This window comes from Lygodium microphyllum, chromosome 2 (assembly GCF_053477565.2).
Source record: "Lygodium microphyllum isolate KBCC chromosome 2, Lygodium_microphyllum_v1.1.10, whole genome shotgun sequence".
In the NCBI taxonomy this organism is placed as follows: Eukaryota; Viridiplantae; Streptophyta; class Polypodiopsida; order Schizaeales; family Lygodiaceae; genus Lygodium; species Lygodium microphyllum.
Genome location: NC_141136.1, coordinates 38,330,825 through 38,352,600, shown reverse-complemented (window position 1 = coordinate 38,352,600; position 21,776 = coordinate 38,330,825).

Below are 21,776 nucleotides of genomic sequence, written 5' to 3'. Positions count from 1 at the left end.
CTTTTCTTCCTCTTCAATAGCCCTCCTCAACTCTACTCCCCTTAGCATCAGCTTCATACTCATTGACAACTTTGATTGAAGAAAGCGCATGCACACCAGACCGGAATTTGTTTTCAGGTTTTGAACCCTGGCTTATACTAAATGGTCCTGGTTTCAGATCTGCCCTAGACAGACTTCACAAGTATCCACATAGATATTTTAGAGTATATGTTCATGGCCTCTCTAGCAGCCCAGTAAAGCTCCAACAACCTTGTGACTTGTCAGTACTGTCCCTTTGTTGACTGTTAGGGTGGCCTGCTCAGATAGCACTGAGTAGTCGCAGAGACAGAGCAGATGAAGCTCGGAGCTCGAGAGGACACCGAGAGCTCCTAAAGCTAGGCCTGCAAAGTAGCCAAGGGTGGCCATGGTGGCTGTGCAGTTTGTCGAAAGAGAGATAGACAGTACTGCTGTGTTGTAATATGTGTAGGGTCTCTCCAGTTCAGCTGCTACTATTGTCTTAGTGAATATGCCAACACCACATTCGATTGCAACCTTCGTTAGGAAAAGATCATCCACCCATTTGTTTCCATAGATTTCATGAGCTTGAACCAGTGGTCAGTTGCCGCAGATGATCAGCCTCCACAAAACATGCTTCTTCCACAGTAATTCAGAAAGCTTCTCGATCTCATCAAAGCCTCTCCCAGCCTTCGAAGTGTGCATGAAAAGCAGTGCACATCCGGCTTTCGACAACCTCGAGCGATGAAGTCCAATCTGTCTGCCCAAGATCACCAGCAATTGCAAAAGTTACTGGAACTTGTGGTCCAATTGCAGGTGGTGCTTTGAAACTGTATTCTGTTCCCACACCTCCACATTTGTAGTAGTAAGTTGTGCTTGGATCAAGGGGTCCAATTCCAACATTGTGGACTTGACTTGATTTATAAAGTATATAGCCGTAAGAACTGCTATCTCCGTCTGCAAATCTATCATATGATCCTGGTATGGTTCCATAGTCCACTCTAGATAATGCAGAATTGCTTGTTGTGACCCAAGAAACACGGATATGGTTTTCCCCCTGCTAACGATAGATGGACCTGGCTGGGGAGGATGCTATTGTGAGCTTCATAGACGAAAGGATCAGAATGAAAGGAGGGTCGGCTCCTTTCCCGCAGAGAGTGTCCGAAAGAGACAAGCGAGCAGAGTTTGTCAGGCGTCAGCAAGAATCACCATGGCTCCTTCCTTCAGAGTTGTAATCTGCAATTCAGAGTCAAAAGCGTAGAAATGCGATACTTTGTTTTGCTCCTTGATTAGCAGCTTTCCATGGAAAGCTTCTTCAGCGTTATTGACATATTTTTCCCAGCTTGTAGCTCTCAATCCATGGAAGATCAGTAATTTGAGGGAAGGCAAAGGCCTGATGGCGCAGTGGCCAAACAGAAAGCTGCTGTCCTTCTTCTTTGTTATTGCCTCTGCCTTATCTTTTCTCGTCTCACCTCCACTAAACAAGAGAAGTGCATTCTGCTCCAAAGCAGCTGATTCGACCCCTGCCTTGATGCGCTGTATCCCCCAAAGTAGTCGCTTGACCCGGGTGCTTCTGGTAGGATTCCAGGAACCACGCATTCTCCCCTCTGCCTTCCCGCTATATCAAGCTTTTTCAAAAAATATCCCCTTTTCTCCCAGAATTAGCATTGCCCCTTCCTTCCTTTTCGAATTTTCGAATTCTCCCCCAGAATTAGCATTGCTTTTTCTGCTGCAGGAATAGCTGCCTCTGCACTATTTCGCCTAACTTTTTACCCCCCTTTCAGCTATAGCATACCTCTTTAGACTTTAGTTCATCCTTAAGTTCAGGTAATAAATGAGGCTCATGAACATCCAAATCTTAGATGCTGATTTGCCTTGAAAGCAAACTTGATGTCCATCATATGTTCTCCAACAATCCATTGCTCTAGCCTTAAGAGCTTTCATTACTAGTTGCAACTGTTTTGCTGAGTACTTTGATGCCTTCAAAACAATGCCACCTGTCCTATCACATTTATGACCCCCATACATGTACCAATAGGGAAGAGTGCGTGGCGTCAACCACCTAATAATAATCCTGGTAATTTCTCTCGGTGCTCCATTGTAAGTTTCAGCTTTTCCTTTTCTGACACAAGTTTATTTACACCAATCATGGATTGTATGTGGACCTTGACATTTGAATCCACAAGGCATCCTCTTGCTAGCATTTCCTTTAGAAGCCTTTATAAGCATATTAAAAGTAGCATGTGCAGGCCGCACATTCGCAGTCTTTGCCCTGTCGAACAAAGACTCCACTTCTTTATAGCACTTCAATTGCAAATACATATCCATGGCACTGTCAAAACATGGTTGGAGTGGTTTGTGGTCAGTCTTCTCAGCTTCAGATAGTAACTCCAGAACATAATCAGTGTGCAATGCATTAAGGGAATATATACATTGGCTGCGGATTATTAAAATGCATCACACAAACAATGAATCACACGCAGAAATTAACACAAATGCACAACAAAAATGGAGGTGTTCACGGCTTAGATGCGCAGCAACACGACAACGTCACGACTCGCGATGATCTTCTTTGCCTCTTGGTCATATAATTTATAAGCCTTCTGCTTATCACTATAACCCAAGAAGATACATTTTTTGCTTTTTGGTTTTAACTTGTTTCTCTTCTTATCTGGAACATGTGCATAACATTCACATCCAAAAATTCTGAAATGTGAGACAGATGGTTTCTTACCAGTGTAAGTCTCATAAGGTGTTTTTTCCTTGAGAGCCTTTGTGTAGCTCTGATTTAGAATGTAGACTGCAGTATTAACAGCTTCAGCCCAAAAATGGTTAGGCAATCCCTTGCCCTTTAGCATGCATCTTGCCATCTCCACAATGGTGCGATTTCTGCGTTCCACAACATCGTTCTGCTAAGGTGTGTGATGCGTCGTCAATTGACGCTTGATCCCTTTGCTCTTGCAAAAGTCTTCAAAATCCTTTGAGTTAAACTCACCATCACCATCTGTTCTAAATTTATTCACACTTTTCCCTGTTTCATTCTCAACAAGTTTTAGCCATTCTTTAAACTTACCAAAAGATTGAGCCTTATCACGAAGGAAGTACACCCACATCTTCCTACTGTAGTCGTCGACAATCAATATAAAATAAGAAGATCCCCCTAAGGCCTGTGTAGGCATCTTACCACACAAGTCAACATGCACCAACTCTAGAAAAGCATGTGCTCTATTCTTGCTTTCTTGTGGAAATGCCTTTCTCTATTTCTTGCCCATCATACAAGCTTCACATGGTTCCTTCAATTCAGTTATTGTAGGTAGGTGAGTAACCATACCTTGCTTTTGCATCTCCTTCAACACTGCAAATCCGATGTGTCCAAACCTTTCATGCCAAAACTTACTTGTGCCCACTCCAGCGGTGGCTGCAAGAGCACTTAGCTCATACAGGTTGTTCCTTCTTTCTCCTTTGCCAACAGTTGTGCCAGCACTATCAAGAATCTCTGCACCTGTCTTCTTGAACCTCACTTCATGACCAAGATCAGTGTTGGCAATTGATAATAGATTTCTCCTGATTTCGGGAACATACAACACATTTGAAAGCTTTTTTACTTCACCATTTGCAGCAATAAAAGAAATAGTACATGTGCCTGCAGCAGGGCATTTAGCATAATTTCCAACCGTTACAGTGATGGATTCTTGTAGAGGCTGCATAGAACTATATAGACCTTTCTTGTTGGTCATGTGATGGGAGGCCCCACTATCCAACACCCATGAGTCAGTGGTGGATTCTTCTTGCGCCGAGGAGCACACTTCCTCAATGGTCGCCATCAATAATTCCAACTCTGCTTTAGCCGTATTGGCTGTTTCTTTTCCTTTACTTTTAAGGGTACCATTCTTTTCATCTGCCTTCTTGACACAACAATCTACAATTGCATGTCCTTTCTTCTTGCAATAGAAGCACTCTCCTTGAAACTTCTTCTTGCCACCCTTCTTCTTTTTGTCACCATCATTTTTGGTGGAGGACTCACCTTTGCCTTTTGCATTGGCACAGAATGCAACATCACATCTCCATTGTTGCTTCCTACTCCTCCTCTATCAATAATGCACAAAAATCCTCAAAAGTCAAAGCTTGAGGTCTCACTTGAGTATTAAGGGCAGTTACTAGTCCATCAAACTTTTGTGGACAAATCCGAAGACACCTCTGAGCTAGCTCTTCACTAGTCTTTTGTATCCCAACGCCATCCATCTGGTCACGTAGATTCTTAATCTGAGTGATGAATGATTCAACCGTCTCTCCTTCAGCAAACTTCTCCGCTCCTAGTTGATTCTCCAAGTTTTGAATCCTCGTTTGGTTTCATGTTTCATACTGACTCCTTAGTACATTCCAAGCCTTTGATGCTTTGGTTGTATGTTGAATCAAAGTCTAAACACTGTCAGAATGGCTTGTAACTAAGGCACACAATGCATCTGCATTCCTTCATTTCCAAGCTCGTAGAAGATCTGCATTCGGAGGAATCATCACACTAGAATTTGATGGGTCAGGGGTAGGCTGTGGTTCTGCGTCAGTCCCCAGCATAGTCTTCAGAAGCTCATAAGAATCAAGGATAGTTGTAATTTTTAACTTCCACAAGGTGTAGTTTGTACCATCTAACTTGCCTTCGCTGAAGGTTGGTGGATGAATCCTCAGTGTTTGAATAGCCGGTACAGTAGCACCACCTCCTACATCGCTTCCTGATGCACTAGAAGCGCTTTCGAAAGTCGACATAGTTTCTCTTTGCTGTTGAAGCCTTTGCCTCTTGCACACTCTATGATCTCTAGAGCCCCTTGGGCTCTGATACCATGTAAAAAAATTTACATGTGCAGCGAATAGAATCTGAGAAAGAGATAGAGAGTACACAACAGATAAGAGGAGAATTAGTAAAATTCTTTAGCTCCAAACAACTGATACAAAGATGGCTCAATCCACCCATGCGCTTCCACTGTGTGAAGCTTAGATGGCAATCTAGACAGAAGATAGGTGAAGAGCTTAAGGCTAGCTGCAACTCTCACTGGGTGAAAGATGAATCATTGATGGCTGTGAAGGGGTTTAGCTTTTATAGCCCACAAAGGCCGTTAGGTTGGCCTGACCGACCTACCATATGAGCCTCCACTAGTCAGTCAGGGAATATTCCCTTTACCATCGGGCCTCGGTCTAACCCAAAGATTAGACCCACAACGGTCACCTTTTTTCCATCTGGTCACATAGACCTCATCTGATATACAAGTTAGGACTCAACCAATGTTCGGGCTCACATTTGGCTTCTCCTCATAATGGGGGCCTTACAACTTTGAGCACCATGGATCATTGGTGACACCTAATGAGGGTGGGGCATTGATCATATCTAACACCTTTCTTACAATGCTTCCTCTTCACCCAAAGAATGGTTTAGAGCAAGTAGGTAGCTCAATCTCTAAAGGTAAAACATACTCCTTCCCATATACTAATTTAAAAGGGATGTGGCATGTAGCTCATTTGAATGTCGTATTACAAGCTTAAATAGTGGGATACAAATTCTTATCCCAATCATACTTACCTTTCAACATTACGAGAAATATGGACTCTCTTTTTTGCCCCTTAAGGGGTTTCACTCACCTCTCTCTCTCTCTCAAAAGAGATTCCAAAATAATATTATAATAAGAGATCTTCTACAATCAAGAAAATCTTGTATTTGTATTTTCAATAGATTTCACCTATGAATAGAAGACAAGATTGGATGCTTATTAGAGGTAGATTAAAAGCTAAGATTACAGGTAGATTAGGGATTGATTAGAATCTATCATGACTGAAATCAAAAGAAAGAAACAAGATCCAACTAGGTAAAAAAGAACACAGATATAGTGAATCAAAGGGGTGTAATTGTGTGATTTGAATGTTAATCCAAGTTAAAATTGACATATATTTTTATTTACAAGATGCAAGTGCAGGATGTACCAAGAGAAAGAGAGATATTCACGTTCAATTGGAGAATAAATATGCACCAATGTTCAAAAGAATATTCGAAAGGGATGATGCAATAAGATACATGATGCAACAAGAAAGAAATGCAAGGAAAACAAATGTGGACCTTTGAGTTGATGGGTGCATTTATCCACCCTATCTAGTCACTTAAAGGCCACCACAATTGGAAGGGCTTACATCATTTGTAAAGTTTGTTTGTGAAGGCAATGAAGGATTATATGGATACACATATAGACTTCTCACACAAGGATTAGCAAGGGTTCATCAAGCCTTGACAAATATGCAGACAAGATTATAAGGGAATATGCACTCTTTGATGGAAAATGATAGATTATTGGCTGAGAAGGATAGGGAGAACAAGAGCCTACAACAAGCAATGTCTGTCATTGAAGATGCTATGTATGCTATACACATGTAGAATATGTAGCTATAGTCTAAAGTTATGGACTTGGAGAAGGAGAATTGAAACATAAAGAGGAAGCTCAAAAAAACTTTGGAGATTGGGCCCACTTTAAAAACCAATGAAGCACCTTGGTGCATCCGATTAGTTAAACTAATTTACTAACTAACCAAAGGAAGTGGACAATATCATAGATGTATATATGCTCATTAATGTACTACAATGAGAAATGTATCCCCTCATGAAGAGAATGATACTATTGTCAAAGTCCTAACCAAGGATATGGTAAAAAATACATTGGAAAATTGTAAATTTAGGGACATTGTAGATGGTGTCGCAAGTGAACATCTTAGGGATGTGAGCAACTTGTTTACTGCTACACATGCTCAAGGATTACGTTGTCGTCGTGTTGTGGGTTGAAGGTCTTCCTCCGGGGTTTAGAGAAGAAGAGGAGTGTGGGATTCAAGGTTAGGAGAGGGAGAAAAGATTGGGGTTTGATAAGATTTGGGTTTTTGAGATGACTTAGTTGAAGAAGAAGACCTCAAGCTTTTCTTTTTTACTTAGCATACATGAATGGAATGAAAGACTTTGTCTTGATTACATCAAATGTATATGCGCATAATAAGTCAATACATTTAGGGATTATCTAAGATTTAATCCAAATGCATACTTCAAATGCAAGCTCAAACGGTTTCTATTTCATGAATATTAATGGACAACAACTCCAAGATACAAGTATTTTGGTGGTAGACTCTACTACATCCAAGACATAGATAAAAAAACTTATGAAATGCATTGTCAAAGCATAACATTTACTTCAGCCTTGTTTTAAAACAGTAATTTCCAGCCCATAAAAAATCTCCAAAAATGCTTATAATCCCAAGAATAAGCTTCTCTAATCATTCACAAATGAAGCCCTGATGTTAAGAGGTCAATTCCTTCTCTTACAACCACATAGATCACTTGTTTTCTCATCAAAATGGACAAGAACAATGGTCTGGCCTATTTATGACTGGTTTTTTAAGTCCAAAACAGCCCATACACCTTCAAAATCCACCCCTTTGCTTGCCCCAAAGTCACTCAAGTACTTGGGTACAAGACGGGCTTCATTGGACCATGAATATGGTAAAAGAATGGAAGAAGACATACATAAGAGCAGGGTGAATACTTTTTCTTAGGTTGCCCCCTTTTATGGACTGTCATACCACTCATTTTTGTCATACCAAATGGACGGGAAAGAAGAGCTCTCACCTTCCTTGTTTATATCTCATTCTTTAGCTTTAATTTGCCTTGAGTTTGCATGCTTTGGAGGATGCACCATAACCTTTAGCTCACCCTCCATCTGCCACAGGAATGCAGGCTCTATTTTTGTGCCGAAAAATGCAGGCTACACTCCCTTCAGCTCCCACACTTCAGTTTGATCATTTAGGTCAGTCTTAAGTCATATAAGTCCATTATTCCAGGTCCCATACAAACCTAGTGGACTTTTGGCACTTCTCTCGATTTCCAGGAAAATTTTCCTCTTAAACTAATGTGACTTAGCATATAGATTGTCAATTACCTCCAATTGATCAAGTTGTGGGTTCCCATAGACTTAATTTTTGTCAATACACATGGTACAACTAAAAATTGCATGACAGTTACAAAAGAACTTATAAAATTAAGTGATATCTAAGTCGGATGTTGGGTAACAATGACTGAATTATGTATAAAAGTTCCTCATGTGGATCCTAATGAATTTCTTCTGCAAACATAAGAACTCTATGATTTATATCATGAATAGAAAACTCTTTGACAACGTGACAAGGTGGGAATGAGTTCTGAGTCATACAATATGCTCTGTCAACAATTCGATACAGGATTTAGGCAAGTCTTAAAACTAAGCGAGTAATACCTCTGCCAAAACCATTTCACGTGAAGAAGGCTCAAAAATAAATAATGAGAAAGTTTTAGAGCTAATTGGTGACCTAACACATTTGAAAAATACACACATATTGAAGTATGGTTCCAAAGAACTTGCATTTGTATTGAATGCATCTAGCAACTTTGTATTGGATATATGTGGGGTTTAGATTGTTATGGTCAAGTTTTACAATATGTCTATGAAAGAATGTAGAGGCAATTGTCCTCAAACTTGATGAGAGTGAGATTATTAAGGGGCAAAAACTTGAACATGTGAGTATAACACTTATGAATCGAGCATTGGATCCCAACATTAATGAAAACCATCCTTTATACTTCAGTGTACAATCAGAGAATGAAATATGGTGGCTTGCAACATTTGAAGTACCAAAGGAGGACCATGAAGTACTTAAAGTTTTTTTAAACCTCACTAATATACCTAGTGTTATTTAACAACAAAATAATGGAGAAATTTTACACATTGAGGGATTTGGGGACTATCAAGTTGAATGGCATCTTGCAGATGACTTAAAACCATTGAAGTGTATGTTTGGATTATCAAATATAGTGAATGAAAAATTTTCGTGCATATACTGCATGTAAACTAGGAAGAAAGGAAAAGATGGAAAGAAAGAATGTCTTGCTAAGGTAGGGCAACAAGGTGCTCGAATACGTGATAAAAAATTCATAAGAAATGGAATGCTAGTTCCAGTGGATCCAAACTGGTGCCCTATTTAGGAAATACCACTAAGAAGGGTTTACTTTTGCACATTGCATTTTTTGGTTAGAATAATTGAGAAGCTAGTATATGAATATATAAGCTTTGCATACAAGATGCATCTTGTGTCAGAAGCGAATGCTACATGCAAGAAGGTAGACCAAGTCTTCTCTAAATTTGGATTGCACGGGGGCCAAGTAGAAATAAAAAGGACAAGGAAAAATCAAGAAAGAGTGGAAACATCCCTTGTAAACCATGCTTTGGCAAACCCAAGGCTGGGAAGTTTATATCTCCACCTCGAGATGAGGAAGGTAATATACTTGTAAAACAACCAGAGAAGTATGAAGCATGGAAAAAGTTGCACCTTGCTATTCTGGATTGGTGCAATGGGGGATGAATGAGGATTGCAAAGGCACAAGTGTGGATACACCTAGATAGATTAGTAGCTCTCTTAGAAAAGTTGAGGTTTAGGGATGGTGATTCCAATACGTTTAAAGAGGTAGTTGCTAAATTTCATATGTCCATGGTGCAGGCATAGACTACAAATAGTATAACACACTAATGGTTAGTATTGTCACCATTACAAAAAAATATCATCATTTTGAATTAGTTTGTGTTTAGGAAGCGACACATTTTGCCCTAGTAGTTCCTGCCTAATGACATTGGGGTCTTGAACACCAGCAACCATGCCACAGGCCACCATGGAGAAAAGTGGCCCAAACCTAGTACTAGAGAATAAGTAGAGGAGCTTCGAACATCGAAGCAACACTACTTTCTCCAAGCTAGAGTTCATTGGGATGGTCTTGAAGGGCCCAACATTCATTAATGCCCTCAAGTTTAGGAAGTTCTTAGCAAAAGCTGAAGGAGCTTTGAACGTCGAAGTAACAATACTTTCTCCAAGCTAGAGTTTGTTGGGATAAAAGCGAGCATTGCAAGAGTCAATGGAGGCCAGGCACATTGGCTCTTTGTGAGATTTTCCATTACTGGAAGATCACACACCTCGTGATACCAACGGCTCCATTCCAAAACCTAGTGAAGGAGATTATGGATGGCATACTAATTAAGAATAGTAGGAGGCACTTCCTAGATGGATCACGCTTACAAAAGCTCTCCTTGCACTATAGAAAGTTGCCAAAGCTTACCTCATGGACTTGCTCAAAGACTCGCTCTATGCAGTAGTGCATTCAAGGAGAGTCACCATCACCGATAGGGATTTGCAGATAGTGAGATTCTTCCTGCGATGGAAGGATAGTCGTCACACAGAGATCAATAACGATAGGGGTGTACTACTAAAACATATATAGAGTGTAGCTTCCAAAGAGATTTTGTAAAACCCTGGTTGTAATGGATCCCATGTGAAATGTTATGAGTAGAAATACAATTTTTTTGGTGCATCTTATTTTTTTTAATTCACTTGTTATTTGTTTTATTTATGCCTTTGAGTTATTGTTACATACGTTCCAAGTAATACATGTTGCGCACGAACTCGATAAAGCACTACGTATTAAATTTAGGATATGAATCATATTGTGTATAAATTTGATAAATAGACATAATATTCAAGTAAAAAATAATAATAAACGATGCTTATGACAAACTACATTGCATGCAAATCCAATCAATATCGATTTTCATTACTTCAAGAGAAGATTACAAAGTGAATTACATTGGTGATGAGATATCATTTGGCAATAAATACATCTACTCTCTCCTAGGATTCTTCGAGCTACACTTCCCATGGTAAGAACTATTCTTGATCATAGGCAACAATACATTTTGCCTTAGTAGTTCCTCTCTAATGACATTAGGGTCTTGAACACCAACAACCATACCACGGGTCACCATGGAAAAACGTGGCCCAAACCTAGTACTAGAGAATAAGTAGAGAAGCTTCGAATGTCGAAGCAACACTAGTTTCTCCAAGCTAGAGTTCATTGGGATGGTCTTGAAGGGCCCATCCTTCATTAGTACCCTCAACTTTAGGGAGTTCTCAGCAAAAGCCAGAGAGCATGTTTCACAGATGATTTTCAATGCCGAGAAGTGCTTAAAAATAGCCAAAAATTACGAATATCAAGGGAAAAATAGACTGCATCGAAGGCTGTGGTGGCAATCAGTACGATTTTCAATGGCAAGTCCCTAAAGCGCTAGTGCTAATTTTCATGGAAATCAAACGGTGGTGGATAGCCGAGCTGGAGTTTATCTAGATGCAAAATGACTTCAGGAATCCAATGCAAGTCTCGGATCTCCATTCCGAGGTCGTTTGATCCCCCATTTAATCCCCGCAAGGTTCAGGGTTGTGAAGAAGCAGCTACTGGATCTCGAAGCCGGGAAGAGCATGACAGGGCCAAACTTTGTAGATTTCGATGCCATGGAGCCACTTGTCCAAACGGATCTCGATTTCGATGTCGTTTCCTCCTCAAAACTGAAAAAGCCACTTGTCAGAAGTGTGAATGCAAAAGTCATGGACTAGATAAGTTGATTAAGAGTTTGGAAGCTCTTAACAAAGAGCTTAGCCAACAAAAATGCACAAAATGAAATGATGGGGAGGGGGATACAAAAAGGCACAAAATGATACAAAACAACCATTTACACCTATGCACCACAGCAACACCTAAGTTGTAAGAGGGGGATGAAGTTTGTGGAACAATCTAATTGCTGAAAAGATACAAATTCTCATAGAATTTAGGGATTGTTCCATAATTAAATATAGATGACTAGTAGCACGGAAGTTGTGATGCTAGTCCCTAAAGCAGCGTAGCATGTAACACTTAGATAAAATTCATGAAAGGGCTATTTTCCGCACCTCACATGGCTGAATTTTTAAATCATAAAATGGTTGTGCACAATTGTCATACACCTTGCATCAAGCATGCCACATGGTATCTCCTAGAATGCATTGCACTTGTTTGATAAAACTTTGACCAATGCTGAGAGGACAGGAAACCTAAGCTGTAGGGTTAGACGGGTGCTTCTGTTAGGGAAAGTTTTGTGAGGAAAATCAAAATCTTCTGGAATGTTGAATTATGAAAGAGTGGAGTTTGTGCAAATGTTATATGTGTTAGCGACACATCTTGGGGCTAATCCTTGAGGTGTAGGAGAGTCATAGTGTAGCCGTGGCAATCAGCCGAGAGATGCTTCCCTATGTGTGTATTATGAGGCATTATACCTATATGTTATGGGATCTCCCTCTGAGTAGAAGGGAATGTGAATGTTGGACTACATATTGGATACAAATGCAAAATCGTCATAAGCATTTAGTGGAAAGTGAGTTTTAGACGCTCCTAGCCCACAAGGTCGTGTGGTGGGGTTGTCTGTCGTATGCATGAGGTCCGGCTAGTGCCATAGCCAGTGCTAGTCCATTTTAGATCCCATTAATGGTGCATCTACCGGGAGCTACCAAGAAGTGGTGGTTCTCGAATCTAGGGTTTTTAGGAACCAAACAGTTGGTTTATGTCCTCTGACAAGGATCGTCAAGCCGAAATACAAAAAGTAGAACATGCTGAGAGGGCTAGACAACGGTTGGAGATTATAAGATGCTATTCTCCTCAAAGGAGCAGCTTGTTACACATAAGTGGCAGTGGTTCTAGTAACCTAGGTGTTATGAGTAGCTCTTCGAGTGCAAGTGGAAGTCATGGTACTTCCCTATTTCTAGTTAATCAACCCACGACAAGTGGGGGTGTAGTGTTGCCTACACAAACTCCTGTTGTCAATCCAGTTGTAGCTATGGCAAAACCTATCGCAATTCCAATAGGTAGACCGGATTTACTGACATTAGGAGCATCGTTGCCCATTTTCCATGGCTTAGCAGAAGAAGATGGAGAACTCCACATTAAGGATTTTCAAACACTCATGTTCAACTATCGAATCCAAGACAAAAGACACCTAATGATGTTCTTCAACATGATGTTAAAAGGAAGAGCGGCAATGTGGTATCATGGTCTAGAAGCCGGAACCATAACTAGAAGTGCCCAATTCTTTACGGCTTTCTGTAGAGAGGTTTCCCCTGAGAAAGGTGGACAATATTGGTTGCGTGTTTTGAATGTAAAAAGCCAAGAGCCAAATGAGAATGTCCAGGCATATGCCAAGAAACTAAAGCAAGTTCTTCACAAACTTAACGCTTACACTCCCATTCCAGCGGCTCCAGAGTTGCAATATTTCCTACATGGATTGGATTTTAATATCCAGGTGCAGCTGAGTAGTGTTTCTTTGGTCGATATTGACACTGCCATTACCCAAGCAGGAGTAGAGTTGCGCTTGCAAGCAGCTTATGCAGCAAGGATAAATTGGAATGGTAAAAATTTGGCCTTGACCAATGGGAGTCAAGGGGACCCCATGTTAAATCGAGTGGCAGAGGGAGTATTATGTCAAATTTGCCTATGTTACCAGCTCCTCCTAGCATGAATATGCCTATGGCTAGTCAGCTGGCCTCACTAAATAGTGGTGGAAACCAAATAATGAATCCTAATGTTGTCCCAGTTGGTTAGCGGCTAATTCCTAATCAAGTGGTTAGGCCCATGGGGTGACAGATTGATGATCGCGGCTATGAGTTGAGTGCTTCTAATGTCCTTGGTGAAGTTAAGGATATGATCAAGCACTACACTGATATGATCTCTGAACAGTATCAACAAATAGATGTGGATGTCAATTTCCTTAAGAGGCAACAAAATTTGATAGGGAGCCAATGCCCTGAAGGGGGTACCCCCTCAAGATTCAGCTGTAAGTGGTGTGGGGGCCAACATTTCCCTAGGAATTGCCTGAATGTCAAATGTAATATTTGCAAGAAATCTGGCCACTTAGCTACTACATGTTGGAGTAAGATCAATTCTCTCGAACAAGGGAGTAAATAACCAAGTCCAGTTAACCATCGCGCACAAGGGAATAATCTGGACCAAGGCAAATACTGCAAAGAGAAAAGCTTGTTGTAGAGGAGTTACCTCATGGCAGTGGAGTCAGCCTTATTGAGGCTGTACGTGTCAATGATGCTGAAACTTCTAATCTACGAGCCGTAACAAGAGGCCAAAAGATTCAAGAGGGTGACAAAGGAATTGTAAAACTTGTCGAGGGAAGCCCTAAGAAAGATGCTAGGGAAAAGCGAGTCTTGAACCCTGATAAGGAAGATGGACCTTTAAGACCTGCTGGTAGTAAATTCGACCCTGAGGAGGATAAAGGATTGCCAAGAAAGAAGGTAAAGGATAAAAAAGAGGCACCAAAGTCGATGGAAAGACAAAAGGAGAGAATGGTTTGGTGCAAGAAGAGAACTTTGGCTAATACCACGACTTTGATCTAGAAAGTTCCCTTTGCGAAGTCAAACTAGATGTGAATCTCATGTAATTGATTAAACTTTCTCCAGGAGTACGCAAGGAATTCAAGAAAATATTGCATATAAGGTATATAGTAGAACCTTTGGGCATAGCTAGAGTGGGGGAAGATTGGTTCGATCATGTTGAAAAGCATTGCCCTAGGGTTCCAACATATGCGGATGGAATATTAGTGGAGCACGCTATCGTGGACACTGGATCCTCCGTCAATATCATAAGTTTAGACTTGATGGAGAGATTAGGTCTAGAGATCCAAAAAGATGGCTGCACACTTCTTAGGATGGCTTATGATAATTTAAGACAACCAGAAGGTTGCATTACTAAAGTCCATGTTACAGCTGCGAGCATGGAGTGCTATCTGGACTTTAGGGTGATAAGGTTTGTAGGACGTCCTAGCTATCGAGTTTTGCTAGGTAGGCCATGGATTCTATGGATAGATTGTCAAGTCAATATACTTGCTGGTCAAGTGATTCTAGGTCGAGGTGCCCATCATGTAATAGTGGATGCTTACCCTGAGTCTCCTCAGAGTGAGAGAGCTCCCCTATCCTCCACCCACTGAACTAGAAACAATAGATGATCCATCTAGTAATGAGATGTCATCGAGTGATGGATCTAAGGAAGGGTCCACTAAAGAGGATATATATCAGATAACCTTGAATGAGTTGATAGAGCCTCATGATCGAATAAGAGACATGGACGTTATTGAGCTGGATCTTGGTACGCTAAATGATTCGTGGCCAATTAAATTAGGGTCCATGCTCAGTTTGGAAGAAAGAGAGGATTATGTGTCCTTAATTCGAGAGTTCCACGATATCTTTGCTTGGAGCTATAATGAACTTTGGGGTATTCCTCCCAGTCTAGTTGTGCTTACTATTCCTGTAAAGGAAGGTACCCACCTGGTACGTCAGAAAGTAAGGTGTATGCCTTTTGAATTAAGGGACGAGTTATATAAGGAACTATAGAAGTTATGTAAAGCAGGTTTGATCTTCCCTGTTCAACATATAGAATGGTGCTCACCAGTTGTGATCAAGAAGAATAATAACAATCAAATCCAATAAACTTTAGAGAGTTGAATAAGTAGACTATTAAAGATTACTACCCGTTGCCATTTATCGACCAAATTTTGGATCAACTAGCGGGTAGGGAGATATACTCGTTTATGGACTGCTTTGCAGGGTATAACCAAATGGCAATTGTTGAGCAAGACAAGCTAAAAATGACGTTTATTACAGTCTTCAGTACCTTTGTGTACCATGTGATGGCATTTGGGTTGTGTAATGCACCTTGTTCGTGGCAAAGAACAGTCGACAAGACCTTTGGTGACATCTCCCCAGAGGAGCTAAAAGTATTCATTGACGATCTAGGGGCAGCCACCATAATGGATAGACAGTTGGTCATTTTGTGGAAGTGTTTTGAGCATTGCAGTAAATTTTGCATAGATCTTAACCCACGGAAGTGCGTCTTCAGAGTCCCTTATGGGCTCTTGTTAGGCCATGTGGTCAGTTGTTCTGTAGGAATTACGACTGATCTTGAAAAGATCAAGGTCATAGTCACCATGAGTCCACCACGTACTCCAAAGGAAGTGCATAGCTCATCAGTAGGGTATTATGGGAGGTTTATCAATGCCTTGGCAGAAAGAACATTGCCGGCCGGCCGCCGCTGACAAACCTATTGTCCTTTAATTGTCAATTTTCATGGAGTGATGCTTGCAAAGTATCTTTTGATGATGTGATGCAGGAGCTTGCCAAAGCACCTATTTTAAAAGCACAAAAAAGGGATGGAATGCTCTATATATTTTCAGCAACAAACATGTATAGTATCAGCTATTGCTTATCGCAAATTTTAGAGGAAAAGTGGTACCATCCGATAGCTTTTGCTAGTCTGAAGTTGGGTGTATCAGAAATTAACTACACTTATATGGAGAAGTTGTGCCTTGCGATGGTATTTGCAACCAAAAAGTTTAGGTACTACATTCTTTATGAGAGGGTGGTTTTTTATACGAAGGTGGCAGGGCTTCGATTGTTGTTGAATAAGTTACAACTGCCTGACCGTTTAGCAAAGTGGTTAATCACTTTGCAGGAATTTGATTATGAGATTAAGAGCTCAGGGGGGTCACTCATGAATATATGTATATATAATGTGAGTTCAAAATAAGGGGTTTTTAAAACACCATTTTTATACATTTTTTACATACAGAAGGGTGTCATATAAAGGGATTACTTACAGGTTGAATAGAAAAGGGTTATGTTTTATTCAAGAAAATATCACAGATTAGGATATTTATAAATAGGCCATGAACGCATGTTATATAGAGAATATATATATAGTGAACCCCTCGAGATTAAGAGCAAGCCACCAAAGCTTTAGGGCATTGTTGAGTGTCTTGTGGATTTCGGAGAGCCAAAAGAGGTCTTGGCTGAAGGAAGTGACATGGAGACTTTGTTCAAGATTGATACAACATCTATTCCCTCCAAGTATGCTGCTATAACGCACTATCTTTGTACGGGAGAGACTGGAGCTACTTTGTTAAAATCGGAGAAGAGGAAGATTAATCAACAGGCATTAAAATTTTCCTTGATCGTAGGAACATTATATTGGTAGGGTGTTGATGATATCTATTGCTGATGTGTGATGCTTGACGAGGTTCCCTTTATTTTGGAAGAGTGCTATGACTCTGCTTGTGAAGGGCACTTTGCTGGGTGGTTAATGACATAGAAAGCGTTAAGAGCTAGATATTGGTGGCCGTCCATCTTCCAAGTTTCTTTTGAGTATGTTAAGAGATGTGATACATGTCAAAGACATGATAGTCGAGAGAATAGGAAGCATCCACTTACACCTATCATGGCTATCATTCCATTTGAGAAGTGGGGCATTGACTTTGTGGGTCCTATCAACCTGTCGTCTACTACTTAGAAGAGGTATGTTATAGTTGCAACTAATTACTTTACAAAGTGGTTAGAAGCATGGGCGATGAGGCAAGACAATGCAAAAGAGACTGCCAGTTTCCTACTTGAGCAAATCACTTGCGGATTTGGTCCACTAAGAGAAATAGTATCAGACCGTGGAACTCACTTTTTAAATAAAGTGATTAAAAGTCTGACTAAAGCTTGGAAAATCAAGCATAACAAGACGACCCCCTATAATCCGCAAGTGAATCGACAAGTCGAAAGTACCAATAAGTAGCTTGTGGGTATCATATCCAAGATAGTCTCCAAGAAGAAGTGGGACTAGGATACAAAATTATATGTGGCAGTTTGGGCGTATAATATAATGTTTATACGAGCCACTAGCCACACCCCATTCAAATTAGTTTACACGGAGGAGTGTGTATTGCCCTTAGAAATTGAGTTTCCGACCATTATATTTGCAATCAATCATTCTTTGGGTGATGAAGATGCCCTATTTGAGCGGTTTACGACTGTAGCCCACTTGGATGAACTCGAATTGCAAAGTTTGTTACACCAGGAGGTAGCTAAACGTCGGATGAAATGGTTACATGATCTAAAAGCAAAGAAATATACTTTTAAAAAGGGAAAGTTAGTCCTATATTACGATGCGCATAGGGAGCTATTTCTAGGAAAGTTGGAACCTTGATGGGATGGCCCTTACAAGATAGTTTGGATAGGTAAAAATAAGTCCACAGTTCTATTAGCTGATCTACAAGGAGTGGAATTTAAGAATAAGGTTAATCTTAATAAGATTAAATCTTATTATTTCTAAATATGCTAACGCGCTAAATGCATTGCAGGTCCATGATAGGGCTGATTGGAGACCTGTAGGAGAGCTTAAATTGGTTGATGGGGCGGTTAATCCCTTATTTGGAGCACCCATATCTCAAGCAAAGGTATCATCAAGAGAGGCTTATCTAGTGGAGCAAGGGATATAAAGTGATTGAGCAAGAAGACGGCACCTTTGTGTGGGAAATTAAAGTTTTCTGCGTTAAACTTTAATTTCCCACACAAAGGTACCGTCTTTAATTTACAGCTCCATCGCACCTTCTTCATTAATGAATTGTAAACAGGGATCCCTATTGAGTTTAATGAAGAAGGTGCGATGGAGCTGTCAGTTCATCCTCTAAATATGTCGAACTTTGACTATCATAATTACGAATAGGAGAGTTCTTGATGGCTGGCTGTGTAAACCCATTATGAACGTATACGTTATATTTTGATGGAGCATCCAAGGGCCCTAATAGAAAATGAAGTGTTGGAGTAGTTATCCGAGATTCCAAACGTAGAGTTGCAATGAAATTAGCTGCTTATCTCAAGGTAGGATTTACTAACAACATGGTCGAGTATAAATCTCTGATTATGAGATTGAATATTGCTAAAAAAGGTGGTATTAGGTGGTTGTTAATAAAAGGGGATTCCTAGCTGATCTCAAATAAACTCAATGGGACATATACAGTCCGAAATCCTATTCTTCGTATGTATCATCGAACTGCTATAACCCTACTTGATGAATTTGAGAGTATATCTCTTCAGCTGATTCCACGTTATTGGAATCAGTTTGTGGATTCGTTAGCTAATTTTGCTTATGAAGAGGACCTCTTTTTCAACTGTCATCCTAGTTCAGATGTCATTATTGATACTGAGATAGGACCTGGCAGCTTGTGGGGAATGTTATCAGACCATGTGTTATATGGTAGGCAATGGTTGATATGGGTAATGCAAAGAGTAGCCGAGACCCATCTACCACTATTATCTTGGACCCATAGGTTGATCAAACGACATGTTATGTGTATGCTTCTTGCTATATATGCAGGAGGTATGGGCCATAATTTGATGCATTTAGTTTAGGGTTGCGAGCCCTATTTTTTCCCTTGGAATGGAGTGTATTTGCGTATATCTACCTTCTTCCAAGGAGGGATTTCTATGAGCTATTTTGTTTGATTCCGTTAGGCCAAGAGGGCCAGTTGCTTTAAGTAGTTAATGTGTGATTTCTTTAGGCCAAGAGGGCCAATTGTTTTCAGGTTTTAATAATCTATTTCTTTAGGCCAAGAGGGCCAGTTAGTTCGCAGTGAAATGTGTTATTTCTTTAGGCCAAGAGTTGAGGATTAATAATCTATCTCTTTAGGCCAAGAGGACCAGTTAGTTTGCAGTAAAATGTGCTATTTCTTTAGGCCAAGAGGGCTCTATTTCTATTTGGTGTAGGTACGTTTAATGCTTTGTTGTTTTAGTGATTGCACCATACAGGTTGACAAAGTCGCTGGAGGGATCCTTTGTTGTGAAGAAGCTTCTTATGGCCATTCTAGGTGGTTTCGTCCCCTTTTCTAGTTTTTCCCTTAAGCAATTAATAATATATGTGCAGGTGAGGATTATTTTCTTTCATGTTGGGGACCGGCAATCAAGGCATGAAGTTCCAGGTTTAGGTTAGGTATGTCTGGAGGAGGTCTGAGTAGTCCTTGCCTCCTGCAAGGCATTGTCAGGCATTGAAAGACATGTTTTAGATGGGAGTTATAGTGACCTTGTTCTGCTGGCCTGCTAGGTGGCCATTCTAGGAGTTCCTGTTAGTTGTGAGGCAGTTAAAGAAGCCTACTAAAACAATGATGGAAAGAGACAAAACCCTAAAGATCTGAAAGACAATCATGAATATATGGAGGTGTGTAAAAAGGGATTTTAACCCCTATAAGAATAGAAAAGAAAGAAAGAAAAATCATTGAGTTGTTGTTCATCGCCTTGCGAAGGCCTCGTAGGTTCCTAGTGTTGAGAGAGAGAGAGAGAGAGAGAGAGAGAGAGAGAGAGAGAGAGAGAGAGAGAGAGAGAGAGAGAGAGAGAGAGAGAGAGAGAGAGAGAGAGAGAGAGAGAGAGAGAGAGAGAGAGAGAGAGTACAAGAGAGATACACAAGACATGCTCCCAAAGAATGATTCATATTGATGTAGAGCTAGTATATATAGGTGAGACCCAAGTCAAGTGAGAGATGATATATATAGTTGTAACATCCCCACTCAAACAAAGGTCTCTGGCTGCGATGAGTGAAAAAACCCTTGGGGAGAACAAGGGAAAAAACCCGAGCCCCTACACATACCTACAATACGAAAATGATTTACTATAAAGTTTTCTTGAATACAATGATACATGCCTCAATCAGTGAGACAAGAACTTGGAACAATACCAAGTGCATGCCTTAATGAACTAAAGCGAGCTTCACTAAGAGATTTTGTGAAGATGTCTGCAACCATTTGATCACTGTGACAATGCTCCACCATAATGGAACCTTTCTTGACTTCACGTTGAACATAATGATAATGAATAGCAATATGCTTTGATTTACTATGTTGTATATAGTATTTGGTAAGACTAATAGCACTTTGGTTGTCGCATCGAAGAGGTGTACTGGATGATGAAGGATGTCCCAAATCTACAAGTTGTCGAAGCCAAACTAGCTCGCGAGTTGCTAATGATGCAGCAACATATTCGGCCTCAGTTGTAGAAACCGCAACACATCATTGTTTCTTGCTGGACCAAGAAACCAAACATCCATTTACAAAGAAAAAATTCCCACTTGTAGATCGCATGGATAAATGTGAACTTGCCCATCGGTATATCGAATAAGTTCAAGAGAAGTTGAAGAAGATAAAGAAGAATCCTCTCAATCTCGACGACAAAAAATAAGACCAAACTTCTTAGTACCCTTGAGGTACTTAAGAATACATTTTGTAGCACTCCAATGAATAGTGGAAGGGGAAGAAAGATACTGTCCCAAAAAGTTAGCCTTGGTAGAGCTCGAAAGAATGGGAGTGTTGGCAGAGTGTGCATTTGTCAACCCAAACTTCTCAACAATATCATTAATAAACTTTGTCTTGCGAAGAAGAAGAATGCCTTGTTGTCGATGTCGTTGAACTTGAATACCCAAACAAGAATGTATCTCACCAAGATCCACCATTTCAAATGCAGTCGATACAAGCTTCTTCATAGCATCCAAGTAAGCAATATTACTTGACACAAGAATAGTATCATCAACATATAGAGCAAGAATAATAAAACGTTTGTCCTCCCTTTTGATGTAAAGATTTGGGTTAGCAAAACATGCAACAAAACCTTTAGATGTGAGGAACTGATCAATCTTAAAATACCAAGCACGAGAGGCTTGCTTCAATCCATATAATGCACGATGAAGCTGGCATACAAGATGCTCCTTTCCTACAATCATAAAACCTTCAAGTTGGTCTATATATATTTCTTCTTCAAGATCTCCATTGAGAAAAGCCGTTTTAACATCCATTTGGTGAATTTCTAAATCAAATAGTGTTGCAAAAGCCAAAAGCATACGAACAGTTGTGGAGCGCACAATGGGAGAAAATGTTTCTTGATAATCTACTCCTACAATCTGCGAGTAACCTTTTGCAACAAGTTGTGCTTTGAACTTATCAAATGAGCCATCAGCTTTGGTCTTGGTTTTATAAACCCATTTACATTTGATAGGAACACGATCTAGGGGCAGTTCAGTA